Source organism: Myotis lucifugus, unplaced genomic scaffold, assembly GCF_000147115.1.
Source record: "Myotis lucifugus unplaced genomic scaffold, Myoluc2.0 scaffold_398, whole genome shotgun sequence".
Lineage (NCBI taxonomy): Eukaryota > Metazoa > Chordata > Mammalia > Chiroptera > Vespertilionidae > Myotis > Myotis lucifugus.
The window spans coordinates 494,193-505,740 of record NW_005871446.1 but is presented as its reverse complement, the minus strand read 5'-3'; the positions used below and the strand labels follow the sequence as shown (position 1 = coordinate 505,740).

Sequence of the window (11,548 nt, the reverse complement as noted above, 5' to 3'; positions counted from 1 at the left end):
GGAAGTGAGGTCACCTGAGGGTCCCCTACCCCAACTATCTCCTCAGACATGAGCAGTGACCTCACTTCCTGACGATGGAGCCAACAGAAGAATGGTAACCACGCACCACATTCTATAACTGCCCCTTCCCGTCTCACTCGGACAGAGACAGTGGAGAGGACAGCATGTTTTCCTGTTGTCTCCCCGTGTGCCGAGGTCGAGGCCTCAAGCGAGGCAGCGATGAGAGTGTGTTTAGACGTGCCCGCCGCTGGATCCGGGCCCAGCCCAGACGACGCCTGTGGCCCTTTGCCCGGCGGGATGCGGCGGTAACACAGGGAGGCTTAGGGGAGTTGTTTTCAGGACAGGCCTCCACTCTGATCCCACCTGAGCAGCCCTATCCCAGCCGTGTGTGTGTGTGTGTGTGTGTGTGTCCTGGATTAGGAACAGGTTGGGTTGGGGGGTCAGGACCAGTCATGTTTGCACCCCAGGTCAAGGCTGGCTGGGTGCATGTTTGCAGCCCAGGTCAAGGCTGGCTGGGTGGACGTGGAGTGTGAGGGGTGCCCTCTGCCCGAGGTCTATCCTGACCCCTGGAGGTGACTCTCATTTCCCCTGGGTGGAGGTCTGTGCAGACACAGGGCTGGGCCTGATCTGGGAGCAGAAGGTCCAGGAGGCAGAAGCAGCAGCAGGGACTGGGGCCAGGCTTGAGACCTCCTGACCTGTTGCTGGTCACTGTCATTGCAGAGCTACTCCCAGGTCAATGTGGAGCATCTGGTGGTGGAGGAAGACCCCTGGCCCCTTGATTGGACGGTGGGCCACAGCACCGAGGGCCAGGAGAGGCCTGAAGAGTGTGTGGCCACCGGGGGCCCTGGGGACCCAGGGCCCGTGGGTGGATGCAGCAGGATTCCTCCACCGAAGCCGCCCAGGCTCCACAAACCTCTAAACTCAAAGCCACTCAGTCAGAACACCAGCATGGCAATTTCCAAAACCAGGAGTGAAGAGCTGGAGACCATCGAGGCAGAGCCCAAGGAGTCAGAGCCTAAGGGTGAGGAGGTGGGGGGGGGTTGTAGGGAACAAATGGATGGGGGGTGTGCAGGCGAGTTTCTGGGGTGGGGTTGTTTCCAGAGAACCCCCAGAGCCTGGCCAGTAGAAAAAACCTCCTAAGACCTTGCCTCTGCTTGACTGCCAGTGTGGAGCACATTCTTTGATGGGCCCTAGGCGCTACCTGTGTTCTCAGTTGGGAGGAACAGATGGAAATGCAGGCACCTGGGTGATCTTTTCTCCTCCTCTGACTCCAGCACCAGCCCAGGAGGTGGATGTGGTTCCTGAAACATCTGATTCACAACATGAAGAGCAGGATGCAGAGTTGGAGGTGTGTCCTCCTCCTGAGCTTTCACCACCTCCAGCAGCTGCTCCAGCTTCAGCTGAGGAGACAGGGCCGGCTCCAGATGCAACTGAGGCCCCACCATGGCTGGAGGAAGAACCCTCCCTGGAGCCCATGCAGATTCCTGCCTTGGAGAAGGAGCTGCCTGTGGAGGGCCCAGCTCAAGGGCCGTTTTTTCAATGTGTTCGCCGTGTTCTCCATTGTTTGATTTGTGTTGTGTATTCATTTTTCTTATTTGAGGTCTTACTTTTATTATTTTTTTTATTTCTATCTTTAGTTTTAATTATTTCATTATATAATACATTGTAATAATAAATAAATATACTTTAAATGGTAATTGTTCATATTTTAAATATTATTTTTCATATTTAAATTCCTGGGCATGGAGGACAGTCATGATGCTGTGTGAGCATCACCACTGTCTAGTTTCAGGATGTCCCATCATCCCAAAAGGAGACCCTGCAACACAGAACTCAGTCCCCACTCCTCCTGTCCCTGATCTGATTCCTGTCTCTGCCCCTTACCTATTCCCTAGAAATGGAATCTCACAATAAGTGCTTTTTGCATCAGCTCACATCTTTATCTGTTTTTATCTGAAATAACATTTTTGCTATTAAAAGGGAATTCATAGATGGATTAGAGATTAGATGGAGGAAAGAAAGCCCTTTCAGTAAGCATGCGCATAATCTGAGGGCAGAGACCCCTGTGCTAAGTGTGACCCCAGGGCCAGAAGCCAATCAGGCAGTGGCTGTCTCTTCCTGGTCCCAAAACAGCTGGAAAAATGCAGAAATCTGGGAAGACAAACCACAAGCTGGAAAGCATTCCACACAACGCTAGGCCCAGGTGTGTCAGCCCTGTGGTGCAGAAAACTCTCAAAGGTTGGAGTTTTCTAAAGGGACAAAGGGCAAACACATGCACTTCCAACTTGAGAGGCAGTGAACAGGCCTCTACATGCCAGAGATGCCCCACCACCCCGATCAGGCTTCTGGGCTGGTGGGAACAAGCCCTAGGGACAAAGTGAGGCAGCAGAAACCCCAGCAGATGCCCTGGGGAGGAAGGGGAAAGCGCCTCTTGGGGTAGAACAGTGTGCAGGACCTGCCAAAGTTGCACAGGGGCACACCTGCACTGGCAGGTCCCCCCACAGAAATTGTTGCAGAATTGTTCACAGATGTATTTTTGAGATTCCCCGTCAGAGCCCTGATGAAATAGGCAGGGATTGGAAATAGCACTGAGATCCATGGAGATGGGATGGGACCACCAATCTTGGTCCACGTGGGTCACGGAAGCTGAGCAGGTGCTCAATTCGGTGCAGGGGTCTCTATGTGTCAACAGATGAGGACTTCAGGGATCCTCTCACATGAGACACATGGACCAATGGTCTGCATTGAGGATCCCTCCCTTTAAACCCCTTACATCTGATTTCAACGGGCAGACATGCATATGTGCATGTGAGTCTGCCTGTGACTGAAATGAGAGAGGCTGAAGTGAAAAATACACACTGGGCCACAAGTGAAGGTCAAGTCATCTCTGGTTTGGGACTTGCAAATCTATCTACTCCTAGAGTTGATTTTTTTGTGTAATTCATGTATGATTTTGATAGTTCTGATAATATTACTGTCATATGTTCAATGTTATCCATATATCACTGATCTATGTAGTAAAGTACGCTATTTAGTTTTTTAAAATCTTAAAGGCTCTGATGACGGGGGAATATTAGAAAATCCAGAGCAGGACTTTTCCTTGAATATCAGTCTTCTCACCGATTTGTATATGAGCCACAGATTCTGGGTAAGTGTTTTCAAGAAAATATATGGCAAAGAAGTGGTTTCTAAATATATTATAAAAACAACAACAACTCTTAATCTTCCAAAATTAGGAAATAAAGAAAAAAATAATTTTAAAATGGGCATGAGACCTGGACAGTCACCTCACCACAGAAAATACACAGATGGTAGGGGATGCATGATGGCTAGGATTAGTTGGAAGGTACACTCAACTCCTCCCAGGACCCAAGGTGAATGAGAGCTAAATGATAGAATAAGCAACCTGAACAATCATAGGAAGACGAGTTGTACATAAGCCTTATAACAAAGGGTTAAAGACAAAGCCAAACCCAGGGTGTTAGGAAAGAGACCTGAAAAGGGCTGGCCCCACACCCTTGTGTGGCAGTAGAGAACCTTTGGGAATATTTCAGTTGCAAAGGTACCCCCTGAGGAATGAGGTGTCTCAATACCTCACTGGGTTCCTCATTCCAGAGCACCAGACCTGGGAAGAGGCAGCGGGATAACAACTGCATGTAGAAATCAGTGGGGATTTCTTATTTGTATCTTCTTCCATTTCTTTCTTCATTTTCTTATATTTTCCCAAGTATATGTCTTTTTCATTTTGTTTTATTGCTTAAATTATTACAAAGAGTATTATAAATGTCTCTCCCCCCTTGACATTCCCCTGGCACCCCCTACTCTCCAGTGTTTTTGTCCATTGCTTATGCTTATATGCGTGCATACAAGTCCTTTGGTTGATCTCTTACCAACTATCCTCCCAACCCTCCCTGGCCTTACCACTGTAGTTTGACAGTCTGCTCAATCCTTCTCTGCTTCTGTATCTATTTTTGTTCATCAGTTTATAATGGTCTTCATTATCCATAAATGTGTGAGATCATGTGGTATTTTTCTTTCATTGACTGGCTTATTTCACTTAGCATAATGCTCTCCAGTTCCATCCATACTGTTGCAAATGGTAAGAATTTCTTCTTTTTTACAGAAGCATAGTATTCCATTGTGTACATGTATCATGGTTTTCTAATCCACTCATCTGCTGATGGGCACTTAGGCTTTTCCAAATCTTAGCTATGGTGAATTATGCTGCTATGAACATAGGGGGTTCATATATTTTTTCTGAATGGTGTTTCTGGTTTCTTGGGATATATTCCTAGAAGTGGGATCACTGGGTAAAATGGGAGTTCCATTCTTAGTTTTTTAAGGAAACTCCATACTGTCTTCAATAGTGTCTGCACCAGTCTGCATTCCTACCAGCAGTGCACGAGTGTTCCTTTTTCTTCCCATCCTCACCAGCACTACTTGTTTGTTGATTTGTTGATGATACCCATTCTGACAGGTGTGAGATGGTACCTCATTGTTGTTTTGTTTTGCATCTCTCCAATGATTAGTGATTTTGAGCATGTTTTCATATGTCTCTTTGCTTTCTGAATGTCCTCTTTTCAAAAGTGCCTGTTTAGGTCCTTTGCCCATTTTTGATTGGATTGTTTATCTTCCTTTTGTTAAGTTGTATGAGTTCCCTATAAATGTTGGAGATTAAACCCTTATTGGTGATAACATTAGCAAATATGTTCTCCCATGCAATGGCTTTCTTGTTGTTTTGTTGATGGTTTCTTTTGCTGTGCAGAAGCTTTTTATTTTGATGTAGTCCCATTTGTTTTGTTTTTTTTCTCATTAGTTTCCAATGCCCTAGGAGCTGTATCGGTGAAGAAATTTTTTTGGCATATGTCTGAGATTTTGTTGCCTTTGGATTCCTCTAGTATTTTTATAGTTTCCAGTCTTACATTTAAGTCCTTTATCCATTTTGAGTTTATTTTTGTGTATGGTATATGTTGGTGGTTTATTTTTATTTTTTTGCATGTATCTGTTTAATTTTCCCAACACCATTTATTGAGGACACTGTCTTGACTCCATTGTATGTTCTTGCCTCCTTTTTCAAAAATTAAATCAGGCTTTTCCTCCCTGGCTGCTTGAAGACCTACCTTCATCATGAATGACACAGTAACCATCTGGACCAGGAAATTCATGACCAACAGACTACTTCAGCGGAAGCAAATGGGCATTGATGTCCTTCACCCTGGGAAGGAAACCGTACCCAAGATAGAAATCCGGGAAAAACTAGCCAAAATGTATAAGACCACACCTGATGTCATCTTTGTGTTTGGATTCAGAACCTACTTTGGTGATGGCAAGACCACTGGCTTTGGCATGATTTATGATTCCTTGGATTACACAAAGAAAAATGAACCCAAACACAGACTTGCAAGACATGGCCTATATGAGAAGAAGAAGACCTCAAGAAAACAGAGAATGGAACACAAGAACAGAATGAAGAAAGTCAGGGGGACTGCAAAGGCCAACGTTGGTGCTGGCAAAAAGTGAGCTGGAGATTGAACTACAGAAGGAGTAAAGATTCTTCGGTGACTTTATCTGTGATGGTTGTGCAGATTTTTCATGAGAAGATTAATAAACTATAAACTTTAAAAAAAATTAAATCAGAATATTGGTTCAGGTCTATTTCTGGGTTCTCTATTCTATTTCATTGATCTATATATCTGTTCTTATGCCAGTACCAGGCAGTTTTGAGAACAGTGGCTTTGTAATTCAGCTTGATATCTGGTATTGAGATCCCACCTACTTTGTTCTTTCTCAGGATCACTTCAGCTATGAGGGGTCTGTGTTTATTCCAGATGAATTTTTGGAAAGTTTGTTCTAGGTCTGTGAAATATGCCTTTGGTATTTTAATGGGAATTGCATAGAATTTATAGATTGCTTTGGGTAGTATGGATATTTTCATGATGTTGATTCTACCAATCCATGAGGATGGTATGTTCTTCCATCTGTTTATGTCTTCCTCTATCTCTTTTTTCAGTGTCCTGTAGTTTTCTGTGTTTAGGTCTTTTACCTCCTAATTAAGTTTATTCCTAGGTATTTTAATTTTTTTGGTGCGACGGTAAATGGGATTGCTTTTTTAGTCTCTCTTTTTGTAAGTTCTCTATTGGTGTACAGAAATGCCATAGATTTCTTGGTGTTAGTTTTGTATCTTGCTACTTTGCCAAATTCATTTATTAAGTCTGTTTTTTTATGTAGTCCTTAGGGTTTTTTATTGTACAATATTATGTCATCTGTGAATAAGGACAGTTTTACTTCTTCTTTTCCAATTTGGATGACTTTTATTTCTTCTTCTTGTCTAATTGCAATGGCTAATACTTCCAGTACTAAGTTGAACAGGAGTGGTGAGAGTGGGCATCCCTGTCTTGTTCCTGTTCTTAGGGGAAATGGTGTTAGTTTTTGCCCATTCAGTATGATGTTGGCTGTGGGTTTGTCATATATGGCTTTTATTATATTGAGGTATGATCCTTCTATTCCCACCTTGCTGAGAGTTTTTATCAAAAATGGGTGCTGCCGTAACCGGTTTGGCTCAGTGGATAGAGCGTTGGCCTGTGGACTGAAAGGTCCCAGGTTTGATTTTGGTCAAGGTCATGTACCTTGGTTGTGGGCACATCCCCGGTGCGGGGGGGGGGGGGGGTGTGGGAGGCGGCTGATCGATGTTTCTCTCTCATCGATGTTTCTAACTCTCTATCCCTCTCCCTTCCTCTCTGTAAAAAATCAATAAAATATATTTTTTAAAAACAATGGGTGTTGAATTTTGTCAAATGCTTTTTCTGCATCAGTTGATATGACCCTGTGGTTTTTTTCTCTCAATTTGTTTATGTGATGTATCACGTTTATTGATTTGTGGATATTGTACCATCCTTGCATTCCTGGGATAAATCCTACTTGGTCATGGTGTATGATCTTTCTGATATACTGCTGGATCCGATTTGCTAGGATTTTGGCATCTATGTTCATGAGGGATATTGGCCTGTAATTCTCTTTCATTGTGTTGTCTTTATCTGGTTTTGGTATGAGGATGATGCTGACTTCATAGAATGAGCTGGGACGTGTTCCTTCCTCTTGAATTTTTTGGAATAGTCTGAGGAGGATAAGTTTTAGTTCTTCCTTGAATGTTTGGTAAATCTCCCCTGGGAAGCCGTCTGGCCCCGGGCTTTTGTTTGCTGGAAGCTTTTTGATGACTGCTTCAATTTCTTCCATAGTTATTGGTCTATTGAGATTTTTAGATTCTTCCTGATTTAGTTTTGGAATGTTGTATTTTTCTAGGAATATGTCCATTTTCCCTGGTTCAAATTCAGTGCTGCCCCCCTGCGTGGGCATGGGGTCTGGTCGCAGGGAACAAATTCAGTGCAGCCTCTCTGCTAGGGTGCAGGGTCTGGTCGTGGCAAACAAACTCCCCTGGTCTGCACCCCCAGGCCCAAATTTAGTGCTGTCTTCCTGTGTGGGCACAGGACCCGGTCGCAGGAAACAGTCTCCCCAACAATGTGCACCCAGGCCCAAACTCAGCACAGTCTTCCTGCCTGGGCATGGAGCCCAGTCGCGGGAAACAAATTCCCTGAGTTCGTGCACATCCAGACTCAAACTCAGCCTTGTCTCCCTGCCCTGGGTAGGCACGGGATCTGATCCCAGAAAACAGTCTCTCCAAGAATACACACCCAGGCTCAAAATTCAGCACAGTCTCCCAGCCCTGTGTGGGCGTGGGATCTGGTCACAGAAAAACAGTCTTCCCAAGGATGTGCACCTAGGCTCAAATTCAGCACAGTCTCCCTGCCCATGGAGCCTGGTTGCGGGAAACAAACTTCCCATGTCAGACACCAAGGCTCAAAGTCAGGCAGAGCTGCTGCTGCTGAGTGTGTGCAGAAAGCCCTATTGTGCAGCCCGGATCTGGCAGTTCCTATGCCTCTGCTGCGGGGGTTGTGGGGGAGGGGGATTGGCTTTGTGACTCAGAAATCTGCGGCCAGGGTGCCTGGAGTCTTGGTGTCCCTGGGTCTGCAGCTGTGGTCGCAGGTCTTCTACCAGAGCGGCTGTAGGGTTCCGGTTTGCTACCGAGACCAGACTGGGTGGTGGCGAGGCTAGGATCCTAGTCTCAAGCAGTTCTGTTCTTCAAGATGGTGTGGTCTCTGCACCGCTGGTGTCCTTCTTGGAGTGTTTGCGGCAGCAGGGTTTTGCCATCTGAGACTGCCCGGATTGGCAGCCCCTTGAAAGACCTGTAGGATCTAACTGTCCCTAATTCACTCACACACATCCACACACTCCTCTATAGCTCCCTCACTCTCTCACACACTCTCCCTCCCTACCTTCCTGCCGGTTGCCATTTTTCCGGATCAAAAAAGATGCTTTTCTAAGAAGATATTAAATCAACTTCTCTGCATAGACTTATAAATCATTGCTATTAATATAGAACATTGGCATGATCTGATCAATAGAGGAATATGGCCATTTTCAACATGGCAAATTCATTTGTTGAAGTTATTACACATAAATATGCCATTCTTATGAAGTCATCTCAGGAAGTTCCATGTCCATGGTATTACTGATTGAAATACTAAATGGGGGAGGGGGAAAGGGGAGATTACCATTTACATTTAGTGGCTGGATCTTCATGCTCATATCTAGTCAAATATAAAACAGTAAATTAATAATTCTTCTAAGAAATTCTTGTACTCAGCAGGAAAATGTTTTTTCAAGCTCTCTTCAACTCTCTGTGGGTTTGAAAGTTCTGAAAATCCAAGGATAGGACATGTTCGAGGTTAGAACGGCCACTAACAGAACATAGAAACTCCTTCCTTGACAACATTGTAGCGTAAGCCCTGACCATTCGCCTATGTTTCCAAAAGAGTATTTTCAGAAGGAGAAGGCAAAGGAGAAACGAGGCATATAAAAGAAAGGCAACAATGAATAAAACAATAAAAGGAGATATGGCTGAACTTGGATCTTTAGGTAGAAAGGGCCCCCTCTGAGTGCAGAGCATGAATATTGATAGAAATTGTGCACTTGCCCATATCCTAGGGAATATCCTGAGTTACAATCACAAAAGAAACCCCATAAGGTTGCATAAGGATGAATAAAATATGTATCTACAAAGGAAAGGAAATTAAGCTGTCTTTATATGCCTCACCTGCAAGATTAATGCTAGAAAATAGTGGAGCAATGTTACCGAGTTCTGCATGAACAGGATTGTGGCCATGAGGTTATACCCAGGCAAATTTGTCCGTGCACCTGGGCAAAAAGAAAGGCATGGTCAGACACATCAGGATTCATAAAATACAACACTCACTCAATTCTTTGAAAACATTACTTGAGAGAGTACCCTGGGGGAACAAAAAATACCAGCATCGTTCTCTGACGGATATTTTGAAACTCTTAAAAGAGAAACACAAACTCTTATGAATTGGAATGGGGAAAGGTCTACAATTTATTAAGGAAAGGGGTTGATGTTAAAATAGTAAGTCCATTAGGCTTCATTTTGGAGATATAGATGAAACAGATACCATTTGTATTCTGAAGATGGGTATAGTCAGTGCTTCTATTTTTCAAAAGGAAAGGAAGATAATAGAGAGAAATGTCAGACACATTGGCTGGCACCTGCCGTGTGTTTTAAATCACATCCCACCTGAGTATTAATGAGTAGGTTTCATATCTGCTCAGCCTGGGAGAGTAGCTCTGAGATTCCTGAGGAAGTCTGGGTCAGGGAAGCCATTGCTTGGTCCAGCCTGGATTCCCAGAGCTCCGATTATTTGGGTTTAGAGACAATTCTCCCACCACATGTGCTTTTGTTGGCATCTTTGTACATCTCTCCCTCCCTCTCACGGGCCTTGTAGGAAGGGTGGTTGAGCTTGAATCCAGCATTCAGACATGACCAAGACCCTCTCCAACACTGTTACAGCATCATCCCAGTGCCATGATATAACAAGCACCCTGACCTAGGCCAGATAGAGCCCACTCCACATTCCACACTGGTGGGAAAGAAGTCTCAGCCTCATTCGAATTGTATTCACCTTGAGTTATTTTCAAACCAGCAAACAATGCTGAAAAGATTGGTCATCAATTAAAGATACAAGTGAGACTCTACGTAGGTTCTTATCTTTGTAATTTTTCATTCGAGCAAGACTAAAGTGATGATCAAATGTCATCTTCATAGAACTGAAAACCAGCCATGTCATAGGCCTCACTGCATTTCACCCTCACCCTTGCACTAAGAGATGATCCGGCAAGAGTATAACACTTTCTGCAGCAGGCCTTCTAGGGCCTAACACACACACACAACTTCTGACTATGAGATACCAATTATTGGCCCATTTATAGCTGCTTTGCCAATTCTTTCAGAATTTAGTTGCATATAAGTAATAACATAAAAATAAAAAAATCTATGAATATGAAGAAATTCATTGCATTTTATTTCTAATAATGAAAGCGAGATTAAAAAGGCAGGTCAGCCAACAATCCAGGGCACCCTAAATCCACCTCCACCTGCTGGCCGCTGCTAGGCTTAGTCACTGAAGGAGCCTGTGAACTCAACTTTTAACTCAAGGCCAACAAGCAGTTGATTATAGTCTTTGCAACTTTATTAGGGGGAGAAGTGTGCCCTTACATTTGTTGGAAACATGCTGATCTAGACGACCTTCTGTTAGTTTTCACTTAAAAACAGCGAAGTCACCTTTTGCTCCACATGACACTCTACAAGCCGCCTGTGAGGAGCAAGCCCCTGAGGGTCCGGACACCATGAGACCCCACACTTGCCCAGTGAGGAGCGGCTGCTCTGAGGTCACTGCTTTCCTTGGCCCTGCCCCAGGGCCAGAGTATTTCCTTAAACACAACCAGGCCATCTTCCCTTCAAATGCAACCTCCCCTACAACAACCCAAACGGTAAAGTAGGCTGAGCCAAGTGGTAAGACAGACACACCGGAAATCTATGATGCAGACTTAGAAGGAGAGAGGATCCATTCTAATCCAAGCATTGGAAGAGATGGGGCATGACTGGTGAGGCTGGGGAGGGGGAGGGGGTGGAGACGCTGATAAAACCTTGGAAGACGTTAACATTAGTGATAAGCCTTTAAAGATGCATGAGCTTTCGCTATGTTGAGAAAAAACAAATTTCCATTTTCCTGAAGGCTTGGAATTCACGGGGTTGGGGGAAAGGTAGATAGTGATTATATGTGAAGTGAACTATGGGAAAGGGCACCACTGCTTGATACTGTCACCACAACCACCACCTCATGTCGGAAATCCAGCCCAAGATGTAGAGATAAAAATAATAAAATGTGAAGTACAGCCACAGAAAGACACACATATGTGACATTTCAGTATCTAAAGTAGATTGCAATGTAATGTTTGGAAAACCTGAATTAAAGGGAATGTACTAAATTGATCTCAAAACATAGCAAACTGGGGGATAAGGACACACATGTAATACCTTAATTAACAAAGAAAATTTAAAACAAAAACAACCACACATAGCAGGCATAAGTGGCAATGCTTGCTTTGCTCACTGCCAGACTTGCCAAATGCAGCGGGT

At 44.3% G+C, this 11,548-nt stretch overlaps 1 pseudogene; it reads left to right on the top strand.

The window, feature by feature from the left end:
• Positions 1 to 5,103: 5,103 nt before the first annotated feature.
• On the top strand, positions 5,104 to 5,628 carry LOC102430679 (annotated as a pseudogene).
• Positions 5,629 to 11,548: the final 5,920 nt, after the last annotated feature.